Source organism: Rhododendron vialii, chromosome 11a (genome assembly GCF_030253575.1).
Source record: "Rhododendron vialii isolate Sample 1 chromosome 11a, ASM3025357v1".
In the NCBI taxonomy this organism is placed as follows: Eukaryota; Viridiplantae; Streptophyta; class Magnoliopsida; order Ericales; family Ericaceae; genus Rhododendron; species Rhododendron vialii.
In genome coordinates this window covers 1,471,596-1,484,422 of record NC_080567.1, presented here as the reverse complement: position 1 = coordinate 1,484,422, position 12,827 = coordinate 1,471,596, and the positions used below count along the sequence as shown (strand labels likewise).

At 45.2% G+C, this 12,827-nt stretch overlaps 1 long non-coding RNA gene across 1 annotated transcript; it reads left to right on the top strand.

The window, feature by feature from the left end:
* The first annotated feature begins 1,533 nt into the window (after window positions 1-1,533).
* On the top strand, window positions 1,534-3,336 carry LOC131308095 (uncharacterized). Its single transcript, XR_009194290.1, has 3 exons — window positions 1,534-1,685; window positions 2,418-2,482; window positions 3,094-3,336. It is a non-coding gene; the product is annotated as an uncharacterized LOC131308095 (long non-coding RNA).
* The last annotated feature ends 9,491 nt before the right edge of the window (window positions 3,337-12,827 follow it).

The following is a 12,827-nucleotide window of genomic DNA, read 5'->3' as shown; positions in this document are numbered from 1 at the left end:
TGGGATTGTTGAGTGCACAGGGTGCATGTGTCTTTTGTAGGTGACAGAGACCTACCGCGGAGTTGAGTATAACAACAATTCCTAGGGTTGGAGGTTGGAGAGAGGTAGGGAGATGGTGGGTGTGAGGGTGATGGCGGTGAGGTTGATAGTGGTAATGACGAGGATGATTGTGAGGATAGTGGGAATGGTAGTGATAGTGCCGAGGAGAGTAAGTTTAGTGAGAGTTAGAGTTTTGAGAAATCCGAGGAGGGTACAGAGGAGACGAGGTAGGAGTACAGGCGGTGGTTAGTGGCGGTGAATGTCGATATGTTCATTGTGGTTGATGGAGCAATTGGTCAGAGAGGGTTTGGGGTGTTGAAAAGTATACAGGGTTCGGGGTGTTGAAAAGTATACAGGGATGCTGTGAGGCGAGTTTGGGCACAAAGCGGCACAGTGTTCAAGAGTGCAGGAGCCGGCGATGGATTCGTTCGAATAGGTGCCAGGTATTTTTAAGTTTTGTTAATGAGTTGTGGGTAGAGTAATTTTTGAGGATTCTTGTGTGTGGGGTTGGGATAACTTATGGGTGAGTTGGGTGTGCATTTTCGTTTAAGATACTGTGCTTGTGTGTGGAGTTGTTAAGAATTTTCGTGCCTTGCGTAAAGGAAAAGTGTGAGGGAATGATGAGAATAAACATGTATCTTGATGATAGGATATCATACTAGTGTGTGAGTGAGTGTCTTGTGTATATCTTTGTGGATAATATATTTTTTTTGAGTAAAGGGTGTGTATGTATGCGTAGCGTGTGTGTTCTTAAGAGTTGCGTCAAGATTTTTAGACTTGTTTGAAATCCAATTGGAACCGCGTCTGCGCAACGTAGTTTCCGGCGGGAGGTCTAACATTGTCTCTAGATTGGGTGGTGGCTCTTTGGGGACAGTGTTGTGTGTAGGTGGGGTATTTATGTTTTAATTTTGTGGGTACCGTGTTGTGTGTTAGTTGTTGTCGAGGGAAGTGATTGATAGGGCTGGTGCGAATTATGAATTGTCCTTGCTAAGGAAGTTATTGGTGTTGGGATATGTTGAGTTTTGACGGGAGTTGGAGATTTGCTTTTAGTGGTGTTATTGAGTTTGAGGTTGGGTGTTGTGTGGTTGCTGAGTAATTTTGAGTGTATGCATGTTTGAGAGTATTTCCTTTGAGGTGAGATTTCGGTAGAGGTTGGATTTATTCTTTTTGAAGTTTGGTTTTTGTCTACATGTGGATGAGTTGTGTAAGTTGGTGAAGGTGTTTGTTTTGAGGATGGTGTTGGTAACATTGTGAGGTTGGTTGTTGTTGATTTTGTGGCGAGTGTTATTTCGGGGACGAAATATTCCAAGTGGGGGAGAGTTGTAACACCCATCCCGAGATATTTAGAGTTTCAATTTAATTTTGAGGTTTGGGGTTTAATTTGTATTTGTTGGATTCTATGAGGGGCCTTGGTGTGATTTACATGGAGAATTGTTATTGGTTTGGAGTATAACTTGAGAGGAGAGGTGAGCACATGTGATTTCTTCCTAAGTGACTAAATAGCCATCAGGAGGATATTTCCTCATTCTCCCCAATTCTGCCGACATAGCGAGAGAGAGAGAGGGGGAGAGAAAGGGAGGAGGAGGTCACGGCTAAGGGGAGGGAGGAAGGAGAGATCTGTTTTCGGTGATCCAACTCGGTAACGGGTAAGTTCTTATACTCTAGAAGTGTTATCCATGTTTAATTTCATATTTGTGTGGCTAGATTCTCCATGGATTGAGTTTTGAAAGGAAATTGACAAAGTTCATGTTTTGGGTCGAATTCACTGGGTTTTATTATGGGTTTGAGTTTGAGGCATGGGTGTGAGTTAGATGTGTGTAATTATCATTATAGGGTGTTGTGGTGGTGATTTGGTGGCTGTTTTGGTGGTTTTGAGGTGGTTGGTGGAGGTTTGAGGATTGAATCCCGCAGCTGCCTCGCAGCAGTTTTTTCAGATTCGTGTTCAGACTTCAAACAGGCATAACTTTGTCGTTATAAATCGAAACGAGGCTTATAGTATATCGAAATCTATGTACTGAAAGTGTACTTTCCAACGGTGGTAGTTTGGTAAGCTAATTCCAATCAAGTAAAAAGACATGGCCAAAATAAGACAGGCTGGTTGTGGTTGTCATTCCTGTTTTGGGAGTGGTTGAGATTGTACACTTATGGGTCTTTATATTTGATATATTTGGGTGTGTTGGAGTACCTTGGAGTATGGAAAAGATGTGTGAGGTCTCCCGGGTACGTGGGTACTCCCGGACACCTCTAGAGATTTTGGTGACTTTATGTAATGTTTGCCCCATGAGCTAGTGTAGAAGGCATGTTATGATTTGTTAGTTTAGTTTTTGGTTTAACATTCCTAGATGTTCATATGCTAATATGGGTTAACTTGTGGCTAGGTAACAAGCCGGTCTTTTAGGAGGTGCCGAAACCATAAGTTTGGCATACTCCAGTCGAATGAAAGGTGAGTGTGTCTGATATGGTTCTTCTCAATAAGATATTGCTATGGTGGTATGTATATATCTTGCTAATGGTATTTTAGCTTTCAATATGATTATCGATATGTAAATAATGCGGTGGAGGTGATTATATATCAATGATATCATGCTAATCGAGGTTTAGCTATTGATATGGATATATGTGGTCGAAATTGTATATCATGCTATATATTGTTTTAGCTAATGGTATGCATGCTTGTTGTATGTTGATTGTACCCGCGAAAGGATTGTGGAGTGAGTCACGCCATGTCGTATGCCATTCCGTCTAATTAACGGAGGTTGGGAGCATGGTTTGCGGGACACAATGCCTTAGGTACATGGGAATGTGGCAGACGTGTCACTGCATGCTTGTGTGATTTATATTCATGCTGTCGTTGATTCAGTTATTGCTATGTGGTTGTTTATTGGATAATATTGCTATGTTTGGCGGATGCGGTGGTTATAACTAATGTACTCATATGGGTATTGCAGTTATGTTGGTGGTGAATATTCTTATTGATATTCTTTTGGGTTTTGTGACATTTTATTGAGCATTTCTATATCTCACACACTCTGGTTTTCCTTTTTGGACTGCCAGGTAGCAGGTGGCTTAGAGTGGGTCCACTACTGGTCAACGCTTTGGAGAGTGCTGAGACTAGCGTCGGGTGATGTCTTTGGTTAGATTGTTGCGTAGCTGATTCGTCTAGAAGCTAACCTAAATGTTATGTAATTAATAGGAGAGAGGGATATTTATTATAACTTGTGAGTTGAGGTTTTGGCGTTGACTTGGTTGTATTTTAAGTGAGAAGTCTTCCGCTAATTTGTATTCTGATTGGTTGTAGAGTGTGGTGTGGTCTATTGTGTGGAATGCCACGTGGCCGCGCTAACTTGGGCCCACTCTGGGTGCCGTTTGCGGGGCGGGGCGTGACATAAAGCATAAGTGATTTTCACTCCAAAGGCGTCCGTACATGTGGCATTATGCTTTAAGTTGTGGTTTAAGCATGATAATTAATATAGAGTTGGATGATCTTGCTAGTTTAGTTTCAAGATTACAATGAATGATTTATGATTACGTATGTGAAAAGTCCTACCCCGAAGTCGTTACATGAAAACGAGACACAGGAATCGAGAAGGTAGAAACATGACACCTAGGGTGTGTTAAAGAGAACGTGTAGTTTTAAAATCGCAATGTGGCCAGACTTGCCTATTGTGTGGTGTGGGTGTGTTTTTTGAAAACCCAATGGGAATCCAAAGCGGTGGAACCATTGTGGTATACTCGGGAACCAGGAGCGGCGGAACAGAGGGATGTATTGTGGTTTGGTTATCCATGGAGAGGAGCCAACACAATTGTTTTAATGATTTTCGAAAACCCAAATGGGAACCCAGAGTGGCGGAACCATTGTGGGATACTCGGGAACCCAGAGTGGTGGAATCGAGGGTTTTGAATTGTGGATTGGTTATCCGTGGAGAGGAACCAATGCCAAATTCAATGTTTTATGTGCCAATGGGAACTCGGCGCAGCAGAACCATTGTGAGGATACTCGGGAGACCGGCGCGGCGGAACCAAGGTTGGGTGTGTAAAAACAATTTTGGAAATGATGATTTGGAGACACGGTTTACGAGATATTGCGTAGGAGAAACTCAGAAATCACGGACACCAACGTTAGTTGAATAGTGAATGTGGATGTGTCATTGTTAATTATTTTGTTAAATATGCATGTACAATGTGGATCTCACTAATTCTATGCCCTATTATGTGTAAGTTATGGGTTAGCGGGTATGAGATTGTTCTACTGAGATTTCGTAGCTCATGGTGTTACCTTTGGTGACCCTGACATATTATACTGGTGGCGACGCTGGTATAATGTGTCAGACTTTGTAGATGAACAGGGAGAACTCTGCACCTTGGAGACTTTCGGAGCCGAGGAGCAGGCTAGGATGGAGGAGCAGTGGATAGGAACCCTTGTTTTCCCTCCTTTTGTTGAATAAAAGTACTCTTGTGAGAATTATGATGTAATGTTGAGCCAGACTCTATTTATATTTTCAATGAAAATGTCTATTTAACGTTTCCAAAATTCGGGGCGTTACAGGGAAGTTCAAAACAACATATATTTATTGGAGTAAAAGCTGGTTATTCCACATGTTCATATCTCAATTAGCAAAAATAAGATTATTAACTAACATGCATTTCAAACATACAAGTAATATACTACTTCTAGTTATACTTAAAGAAGTAAGTAAGGATAATCTACGTATACTTTAGAGATAATGAGGACGGAAAAATCTACCGTTCTTCTTGGCGGTAGGGCGGCTACAAAAGTAAGTCTGCTAACGGATGGAGTAACTTCCTACGGTAAGCTTCCGGTAGTTTCGAAAGAGAAATGTTTCTCTTGAAACTAGTTCTTGACTTAAACTACTAATTTTTGGATCGAAAGGTGGTTGAGTGGTGGTTTGGTGGCGGCCTAGGTTGAGTTTCTTGAAGAACTTCAAGAAAAACTCAAGAACACTAAGAACAAGAAGAATAAAGAATAAATGCAAGAATTCTAGAGAGAGAAGTTGAAGGATGGAAGGTGTGAGTTGAATGGTAAGTGAGGGGTGCTATTTATAGCAAAAATCTTGGCCTCCATTAGCATGACTAACTTCACTACGCCAAATTTTGGCTTTACCGGCGATAGTATTACCGGCATTAATTTAATGCCATTAAAAGACACTTTTAGCGGCATTAATAAGACCGCCGGTAATAATTACCCTAAAACGGTGGTAATCCAAAGACTGCCGTTTTTAGTGACTTTTACCGGCGGTTTTTTAATTACCGCCGGAAAAAGTAGAATGTACGGTTATTTTTATTACCGGCGGTTTATTACTGCCGTTTATAATAAAACCGACCCGTATAATATAAATAATATTATTTATCCTAGTTGAACCATAATGCGGGTTAGCCGAGTTGGTCGCACGCGCGTTCAAAGATCCGGAGGTTCTGGGTTCGAGTCACAGGGAAAGCAAAAAATTTAACCACCGATTTTATTGCCGGCGGTATTATTACCGGCGGTTCTTTACCGCCATTTTTAGTATTACCGGCGGTTTTCTAATGCCGCTTTTGTTTTTCCGACAATTGTTTTCCCGGCGGTTTATTTCCGGCGGTTTTTGAACTATTACCGGCGGTTTTGAGTATTACCGGCAGTTTTGGGACTATTAACGGCAGTTTTCTCATGCCGCTAATGCTAAAATTTGGCGTAGCTTCTATTATCCAAGGGATAAATTTTTCCCTAGCAATTATTGTCCAATGGGTAAAGGGGCAATTATGATAGGTGACCGCGTCGTCCCGTGTCAAAAATAAATTTATAAAGCTTGGAGTTAACTACTACTCCGTAGAATAGTGGTTAAGACCGAGTGTCGATCCACAGGGACAGATTGGCTAAGTTACTATAATTCAATCAACTTCTAGATTAATTTGAAAAAGTAAAGATTGATTGGTTGATTTGTTTTGAAGAGCTAATTAAACTAAAGAGCAATTTAATTAAAAGATTTAGAAACGATGGAGGGAAATATCTAGGGTTTCGAATCCACCCCTACCGCATAACAACAATATGCCTAAGCTAGGTTTATTTATTCGAATCAAAAGAGATTATCGCTAGGGCTTGCAAACCCTAATGATAATCATCAAGAAAATAATCGGGTTGTTAAAAGGCATAAACTATCCCATAGCATGGACTATCTCTCAGTAGCACGGTCTGGCCACCTAACGACACGATCCGTCTTACGAGCATAATCTATCTCAAAACTCCAACCAGAAACAGTGAAAACCATTGCAAAACTAGGTATTTAAAATCGTGAATACAAATACTCAATCAATAGGAAGAAGTAAAATCAATTCATTCAGTTGCAATGAAAAGGGTTCTGAGTTTCACAATTGATCCGAAAAACAAACCAAAACCTATGCATAGACAAGGTTACTTGGCGCAGAGTTTCATCGTCCCCCTAGACAAGAAGTTTAGCCAGCCATGGAAAAGAGACAACTTGATCTTGATTTAGCCTCCATCCTTCAATACTCTTCCGCCGTTGCCACGGCCGAAACTAAACTAATTTTCCATTCCAAAAGCCGACTCCCCATTCAGTTGGTTTCCATTTGTTTTTAATAGGGTTTTAATGAACTAATCACATAAAGGCCCTTCAAACTTCGCTTAATAATAGTTGACACTCTAACTTTGAGTAACTTCGTATTTCGACCTCGCAGTTCTTTTAAATAACGTTTTTATCCAAAATCTTGGGTAATGAGCTCGAGCAACCTATAAACAAAAATAAAAGCAAAATCAATATCAAGTAACAAATATAAATAACTAACAAATGTTGTTTGGAGAGCCAAAATATCAATATTTCGGCCCTCATCACGCCCCCCAACTTACAATTTGCTAGTCCCTAGCAAACTAAAATAAATGCAACTAATGAAAACAAGTAAAATGGATAGTTCTTTTAAACCCCCGGGTGGCCCCGGTAGGACGAGTGAAGTCTCGTAAAAGTGCGAGGGTTATCAGCAGTGAACACCCACAAACACGGAGAATGTTTCAACACAAAAATCACAACCTATCATGCAACTCATCGACATATCAAGCATAGGACACGAAGGTACCACAAAGATATAGCAAGGCAAACATAGTTTCGAGTGCTAACAATTCAAGAAAAAAAATGTGGCACTTAAGCTTAGCGTGTGTGAATATGGACCTCAATCACATATGAACAATAACCAACTGCTCTCTCCGAACCGAGCCTCGACTTCAATTCTCACCGTGTCATGCACTCACAAATGAAATCACTCAAAACAAAGTGCATTATAAACTCTCGAGTGTACGGTTTGGAGGTTATGTAAATGAAAAGCAAAGTACTCCGCACACTATGACACGAAAATAATGCTTTATATAGTTGTGGGCTACCACAGCCCCGGGTGAGATCGGGGCGGCCCGAAAAACATACTGCTCCATCGAATCGATTTGAAAAATTTGAGGAGTCGCCACCCGGATTTATGGTTCGCCACCCGAGAAACCGTTTTTGATTTGAAAATTGATTGATTTGAATTGAAAACCAGAGATCATTCGAGGGTTCGGAAGCCATGTTACGAGGGGGGAAGGGTTTTACGGCACCCCCTCGCCCGACGCGATGTCTGTCTCTACTAAACATTTGTGGGATTTTTCAAAGGGATTTTGTTTCATTAAGCATGTAGCAGGTATCCACAGGTATAGCAAATAGAAGGTGTATGCTGGTGCTTGTGTACAAGGAGTGATGAAATGATGATGGACACATGCATGATGGCAAAGTAGTGTAAACTGCCACTGGATCAACTCACGAGCGCTCGAGAGCACTCTCGAGCGCTTGGGAGTGTTACTGACCAAATCCTGCAGAGTTTGTTAGTCACAAATAGGATGCCAAATAACAGTGTATGCTGGTGCACGTGTATAGGGGGGATTATGTGATGAAAGACAGCAAGATAACAGGAAATGAAACACTGCTCACTGGCTTCACTCTCGAGCGCTTGAGAGCACTCTCGAGCGCTTGGGAGTGTCTGAACCCCACCTGCACATTCTGTTAGTACTGACAAAACATAATGTAAAGACTGCAAAATGAAATACTATTAAGCAGACCACTGGCTCAGCAGAGGACTTGAAAGACTGAGATAGGACCTCAAGTTTTCAAATCATGTATCCTTGCCATTGCACGAACAGATCTACAATTTTAAAAGAACAAATGTACACATCTATGCATGCAGAAGCTCAGAAAACACAGAAAACTGGGAAAATGGAATGCAATGGCATGCATGCACTCCCGAGCGCTCGGGAATGGCTTCGAGCGCTTGGGAGTGAGCTGCATGCCAGCTTACTCTCAAATAGAAAATGGCACCACTTCATCATGCAAACACCCTTATCTAAGTTTTTAACAAGAGAAGATCTTATTTTTAACTTAGGAAAACTTTGTTCTTACTTGAGATTTGTAAGAAACATTTCTGTTTTAGGAAAAATGATCTTCTGTGTCTGCACGCCAGAATAAAACCATTTTATTTAAAAGTGCACCTGACCCCCAGCCTACTGCTTACCAAAATGCCATGCATGGGACTTAAAACAGTCCCGAGCGCTCGGGAGCACTCTTGAGCGCTCGAGAGTGTTTCCAGTAGGGGTTTTGGGAAAACATTATTCGTGGTCTCTTTGCTCTTGCTTTTTCACTAAGGTCTCCCAACCATGCACCCAACATTAAGGATTGGGACAGGCTGAGAAACCCCCCTCAGAAGGGAGAACAGCCTCTTGATTTGAACCAAGGATAAAAATATTTCTACCTTTGCTTGACACTTTGCTCCTTGGATGGTTGTGAAAGGTGAATCTAGAGTGAAAAAGACAAGAGATCAGAAGCTAAGAGTGTTATGGATTTCTTGCCCTTTTCCTTGATGATTTTGAAAAAAACCTTTGAAGTTGGGAAAGAAGTTTGAGTTTGAAAGCTTTTTCCCTTGAACAAGAGAGAGAAAAGAGGAGGGGTTTAGAGAGAGAGAACTTTCGTACCCCCCCTCTTCAGCTGAAAAACCAGGTATATATATAGAGCATATAACCCATGGTTTTGAAAATGAAATGATTTTGAAATAAACCCTTTTTTAAAGAAAGAAATCTTCAGCTGATATCTTCTTTGACTAAGGTTGAGTGTTGACTCACTTCAGTCGGCTCAAGGGGAATGCAATGATGGCTTGCATGGATAGTGGGAATCTTTTTCATCCATTGGGCACTGGGAGAGGTCTCGAGTGCTCGGGAGTGGTCTCGAGCGCTTGAGACTTCACTCTCGAGCGCTCGAGAGTGAGCCAGGCCAGTGGTTTTTGGAAAATAGTTTGGAGCGCTTGGGACTGCTTCCAAGCGCTTGGGAATGATTTTGACCATTTCCTTTTCAAATCCTTTAAGGAGCAACGTCTCAATTGGTACATGACTTGTTTTGATCCATATTCATCATCGGGGAGCCTCAGGGCCACAAATTAAGGAAATTCGACAAGTCCAAATTGGGGTGTCTACAGTTGTCCCTCTTTGGACGGCGCTTGGCATCATGTTTGGATGCGAGTGTCGCCCAAAGATCGAGACAACCCAATTCGAGCCAAATCGAATCCTCAATTTACGAATTAAATGCAAATAAAAAGCATACAAGCACTCAATGTATGAGGTCGTGTCTTTTCAGACTGCCTACGTACCCCGTTTGTAGGGATCAGACCAGCGTAGTTCTTTGGGGCAAATGCAAACACCTGTAATGCATGCACTAGAAAGAGATCGACAAATGCTCTGATAATGATAGAAACAAGAAATGGGGCCCATCCGCTACTCTGTTCGGTGGACAAAATGATGAAAGAAATATTACGCGTTGGGTAAAACTTCTAGCGAATACATCGACGATTGTAGAATTTAGGAAACTTTTATCGACCTCTAAGCAGAACTTTTTGGGCAAATGAGGATGATCCAGAATAGATCACGAAACAAAATCCACCGTCGATTGCTTTGTCTCGACTCGAACTTAAACAGGACTGAGATTGATTTTGTAAAAATTCTTGATAGACAATAATCATTAATCAAGGTGAAATGCATGAGCTTACGAAAAGCAAAAAAAATGGCATGGCGACGAAAAGAGTCAAGCGCTCTAGACCCACTCCCGAGCGCTCGGGAGTGGTGTCAAGCGCTCGGGACCATCGCTGGGGTCCACCGCCCTTTCATCATCCTTTTTTGATTTGGGGGTTAAAACCCTGGTTCTCGAGCGCTCGAGAACCAGATCGACTGCTCTCCCTCTCTCTCGACTACTCTCACTCTCTCGACTCTCTCAATCCTCTCTCTCACGATCTTGCGATCCTCTCTCTCTCTCACTCACGATCCTCTCTCTCTCTCTCAATCTTGGCATGGCGAGGGGGGATGAAGACGGGGTGGTCGGTGGCGGCGAAGGGGCGGAGCCCAGCGGTCAGGAGGTCACGGCTGGTGCCACAGTGGTGGCAGCTGGGGGGAATGGCGGTGGCGTAGGGGTGGAGCCCAGTGGCGGGGACGCCACGGCTGGTGCCACGGTGGTGGCGGCTGCTGGTGACCAGGGGTCGCCGAAGGGAGTTGAGTGGCGGTCGCTGTCGGTGAGGGTGCAGAGGTGGCGGCAGTAGGGGGCTCCGGCAGCAGGGACAGAGGTTCGGGCAGTGGAAGCGGGGGTTCGGGCAGGCCTCTCACTCCTACCGTGGAGGAGTTGCTTGCGGCTACTGAGCGGGCGAGCGACGGGGGGATAGCCGACCGCGATAGTGAGGAGGTAGTTGGTGGACAGTTCAGCGAGACGCCGGTGCTGAGGACGGCGACGGTGTTAGAGCCGAGGAGTGGGGACAGCGGGATCGGGGCCTCACGCCCTGTTCCTTTCGCGGATGGGGACTTCCTGGAGGACGTGGAGCCTCGGGATATCTTGGACGCGTTTGGTCTCGACTCTGGGGTTGCGGCGGTGCTGAGGGACGCTAGTACGCCTGAGGACCGGGCTTCGGCGTTGCTTTTAGGGGTTTTGCTGAGCGGAGTGGGCTCGGGCACTCCGTAGGTGGTTGTACCTGAGGTGGAGGAGTTGGGAGGGGATAGGGCGGATGCCGAGGCGGCGGTTGAGGTACGGGTTACCGCGGTAGATGAGGCGAAAGCCTACTTAGAGGAGCGGCGAGCCTACCTGGCGGGGGAGCGGCCCGAGTTCACTCCGGCTACGTATGCTCTTCGACTACACTTTTTTGAGCCTGTGGGGATGACGGCTTACATCCCCGGCTACACTGACTACCCTGAGGAGATGCTTCTCTGGGACCGAGCTTCACACGTCTCCTCTGGGTGGGCCACGGTGAGTTTCCGATCACTATCTTTTCTTGAATTTCGCAAATTACTTCAAATTTTATTTCCTGCTTGAGATTTGATGCTATTTCTTGCTTTGTTGAAACAGCGCACGACGGACGTGTACGGCCACGGGGGCTCAGCCAGCTCACTGGCGCACTTCAGGGCCTTGCCTGAGAGGGTGCGAGCACTGGTGGAGGCAGCAGGGTTCGGACCCTTCATACAGCTGCTGACAGTGGTGAGGGTGGACTGGGCTGTGCTTACAGCGCTAGCGGAGAGGTGGTGGGACACCACCAATACCTTCCACTTCCGGTTCGGGGAGATGACGGTGACACCACTCGACTTCGCGGTGATCACAGGGCTCAGCGTTGGAGGAGACCCGATCCCTTACGACTCGAGTCTGGTGCTGGACGACGCGGCTTTAAGGTGGTTCCTCGGGCGAGTGCTACACCACAGCGGGGGGGATGGTAGCTTACGGGCAGTTCGTGGAGTACTGAGACCATGAGCCTGCGACCGACGAGGAGGCGGCCCAGATGGCCCGGGCATACTTGCTATACTTGTTCGGGGCTTCTTTGTTCCCGAACAGGCGTAGTCGGCTGCACCTGTGCTATCTAGCGGGCTTGGTTGACTTGGGACAGGCGGGACGCTTCGACTGGGGAGGTGCTGCTCTGTGCACGCTCTACTGTCTCCTTGGAGCTGCTTCTCATGGGGTTAGAGACACAGTTGGAGGGTACTGGCGGGTGTTTGAGGTATAACTTTGAATTATTGCTTTCGACTGCTTTTCAACTTGAATTATGCATTTGAGATTGATTCGACTTGAATTACGAAACTTGCAGCTTTGGGCTTACGAGGTTCTCGGGATGTTCCCACCCGAGAATACTTGTACGGACCTGAACTTACTTCCACGCGGCTTAGCCTGGGGTAAGGCGTACCAGAGAGTGAAGGAGCGATGAGGGGAGGTGATGACTTTCCGGCGCTGGCTGGATAACCTGACAGGGGTTGTGGTACGATCGACACTTCTTGCTTTTCTTTTATCAAATTTTTCGGCGAGTAGACTTATGAATGAATCCAAAATTTGAATTGCAAGTTCGCTGGGACAGGTCGGCGGGGATGGAGGCTGACTTACTTTCGAGGAGTTGGGAGGTGACACGGAGCAGGGTCCTACTGGAGTGCCCTCTGGGCTGGCAGTGGTACCTGGGGGATCGAGTGACTCGACAGTCACTTGGTCTTCCAGCGTTCGTGGTTCCTGAGCTGCTTCCTCCACGCGTGCAGAGGACTGAGTCCTACACTCGCGCTGAGCTTGAGCTGTTCACCGTGCCGGACACGGATCTGGAGAGGCACCTTCGACGCTCCTTGGACTACGCATCTTATGCAGATCGGTACTTGGCAAGGAGCCTGGGGGTGGAAGAGGAGTTCGAGAGACGGGTAGCCGGAGTGGGAGCTTGGAGGGACGAGCGCAGAGCGCGGAGCCGCGGTGGTTGCTCTGCACGGGGTCGGGGAC